The sequence below is a fragment of the Etheostoma spectabile genome, chromosome 14 (genome assembly GCF_008692095.1).
Source record: "Etheostoma spectabile isolate EspeVRDwgs_2016 chromosome 14, UIUC_Espe_1.0, whole genome shotgun sequence".
Lineage (NCBI taxonomy): Eukaryota > Metazoa > Chordata > Actinopteri > Perciformes > Percidae > Etheostoma > Etheostoma spectabile.
In genome coordinates this window covers 9,401,477-9,404,807 of record NC_045746.1, presented here as the reverse complement: position 1 = coordinate 9,404,807, position 3,331 = coordinate 9,401,477, and the positions used below count along the sequence as shown (strand labels likewise).

At 40.4% G+C, this 3,331-nt stretch overlaps 1 long non-coding RNA gene across 1 annotated transcript in view; it reads left to right on the top strand.

The window, feature by feature from the left end:
- Window positions 1-3,331, top strand: part of LOC116701732 (uncharacterized) — a 17,395-nt gene that overhangs the window by 10,815 nt on the left and 3,249 nt on the right. Inside the window, exon 2 of the long non-coding RNA XR_004334996.1 lies at window positions 1,809-1,811. This is a non-coding gene — a long non-coding RNA (uncharacterized LOC116701732). The remainder of the gene's footprint in view (window positions 1-1,808; window positions 1,812-3,331) is intronic.

The window sequence follows — 3,331 nt, the reverse complement described above, 5'->3', positions numbered from 1 at the left end:
ATTTCCAAGATAGAAATGCATTCCTGCCCTGGCTCTGTTGTGCCAGTTCCGGCTCCATCTCTACCTCTATCAGGGGTCCCGCAAAAAGCAATTTTTTTCATTTTCATATGAAGGCTTCTGGGAAATGCATGGAGTTGCCTTTATGTGTTTAGATAGTGAATAACCTTGTGAAACAGTGAACTATCGCCACTGATTTCAACAATGTAACTGTATTCTAAATACCACCTATTGCAATTGTAACTGTAACGAAATCCCTAGTCATACTACAAACCCATAATTTGTGTTCTGAATATGTAACAGCGGTACATGTATTCCGTTACTCCCCAACACTGCACACATAAACACATACACATACACATGTAGGGTGGTTTGAACACATAAGCAGCAGACTCCTAACAAGGGACACAATCTGGTCAGGGATCACGGGAGGCTCAGACAGACAGAGGAGAGGATGGAAATGAAGGTGGGGGTGGAGAAGTCTGGTTGGCTCCATCTATCTATCTATCTATCTATCTATCTATCTATCTAGGCTGTACATATACATACAGTTTCTTTTGTGAGATAGATGGAAGCAAATGTGAAGCTCAATCAAACACTATGACATCAGCACTGCTGATGTTATCTGAAGCGACTCAGTGGAGTGTGTCTTTCAAATAGACATGACCTGTATATCACCACCCTGGAGCAATATTTCCAGCATTTGCTGCAACCATCTTGTAAATCTGCCTGCCACAGTTTCGGAGCAAACAGACTTCTGAATTTATCGTGTTTCAGCCACATATCATCCTACATGTTGGGGAGCAAGAGCTTTTTAATTGCTGGTCCTGATATGTTCAGTTGGTTGCATTTTGCTATTGAAAGTCTGTGATATTCCCTGAGAATGTTACCCTTGTCTCGGAGATAAAGCATCTCAAACAATTGTTATTATTTTGATCTTGATGTTTTGTTATCATCTCTGCTGTTTTTATTGTTTTTCTTTGTAAGGCACTCACTTTGTGCTGCCCTAAACACTTTTCATTAAGTGCAGCGGTGCTGTAACCTCGTTGCATGATCTGCTTCAAACAGCTGATAGGTAGCAGGACACAATTTGTCTGTGGAAACAATACTGAGTCATTGTACTGTGGTTTCATTGGTCAAAACATTATATTGCATGGTGTGATGTGGCTAGAAATGTCATTACCAGTCCTCAGCTGGCTGGGAAATTGTCGAACACCAGACTCCCAAGTGGAGCTTATGTCCATGCACCAATATCCACCTTATGTCCAAAATTCCAAACTATCCCTTTGAGGCACTGTAAGCTGAATCTCCCATCTTAAACAAACCAGGCCTTGAAATGTAAAATCAAAATTCATATATCATTTGAAGCATTAAATGCACCGACAATAAAATATAGACTTTGAGATTGCTTTGCCATCTCCATCACATTGGTAGTAGGAGACATAAACCAACACTTGATCGAATATTGCACCAAGTTCTAGGTGAAACAATACCCTGACCCAGCCTCAGATATATATATATATGAGCTGTAGCTCATATAGATAGATACTTACAGTTACTACAGCTCCAGGGCACCTCATTATTTCCAAATGCAGTGGCAGATTTAGTGATGACTATTTTGATGAATTAAAGGTTGCACTGCTGACTAATCTGTAGTGGAATGCCTGGCAGTCAATACATCAATTGAAACTAGGAAGCTACGGCAGCTATATGTAATTTATGGCTTATTGTTGGCTGTGTCCTCTGCAGGGTTATATTTTATGTGGATCTGACTTTGTATTGTACGAAACAACCTTGTTCAAATATTAAAGTCAGTCAACCAATACAAGGGCTTGTAATTTCCCATTGTCTCTTTGATGACTGTGTACGAGTGTGCACGTGGCATGCATGCGCGCGGTGTTGGCGCCGCCATCAAAGCCTTGGCGCATCCGTTCATTTGTGCCACAAGAATTTGTGCAGCCAGGCAGGTCATCACCCAAAGGGCCTGCATGCAAAAAAACCAGCAGTTATTGACTTCATTTATTCAACACCACTGTCAACATCATTCATCGACACTATCCTTACACAGTAGATAACAGGAGCACAACTCACAACTGACTGCGCGCCAGTGACAAAGCACAAGTCATGTTTATAAAGTAGCCCGGTCATCAGCCATGCCGGTCACACATTATGCACTGCTTTTTCACCTTGACTAAGTTGGCAGATGTAAATTAGATCAATGTTTCATGTATATCCCCAGCTCGTCACTCCTCATTGACATCTTCATGAACTGCATTGTGAAAAAGTATAAGAGTAGCAAGTTGGCAGTGTAGAATTTTGGAAAGATCCCGTTTTTTTTGGGGGGGGGGGATTTGAATACCAGGGACGTTACTAGAGTTTAAAGGTGCCCTGCCACACTTATTTCATTATTTTGTGGTAATGTCTGAAGTTCTACCATGGACTCTGTAACATTATTTTGTGGGAAAAAAAGGCCTTGGTTACCTTGTTTCAAGACATTCTAGCGTGGTATTGGAAGACTAGCCCCCGTGATTTCTCATTAATATTCAACGAGCTAAGTTGCTTGACTCTGATTGGCTAAGAGCTAGCCAATGAGAGCCAGTATCCTTCACCCAGCTGAACTGGGCGAGCTCATGAATAGTAATGAGCTCAGGGAACAAGACATCAGACTACCACCTTTTGTAATTGGCCGGATTTCTCCTCTTATTTCTTTTCAGTGATTAGAGCTGACATAACACTAACACATATGGACCTATCATATTTCAATAAAATGCGAGTACAATTTGTTTTGTGTGTCAGGGCACCTTTACAGACAGGGGGTATTTTTTAACTTGCAATTGCAAAACCTTTGCAATCACATCTTTTGTTACTGTATTAGAACTACACTTAGTCAAAAAAAACAAGATGTTAACAAATAAAAAGCGACAGACATATCCTCTTCTTCCAAATCTGTTCTTGTCAACAAAAGCTACTGTAATGTTACCTTTTAGACACATCAAAGTTGCATGGGGGGATTTACTCAGGCCAGACTTTGCTCCTGATGAGTTCTTCTGTAAGCAATGACTTAAATGCTATCTGCCTGCTCATGTAAATGTGGGACAAAATAATAGCACACCATATGTATTTCCTCTCTCTATAAGACAAGTTGTCTAAAGAATACTATTTAATTACACTAATTACTGTAACTGCGCTGTGGATTGGTTCAATCAGAGTGTCATATCGCTGTGTAGTTTGGTTTGCATGCAGTATAACCCAGGAACTAGAATTTTAAGGTCGTACTGAAATTTGACAGCACAAGTGATGTAAATGGACTGTTCTTATATAGCGCTTTTCTAGT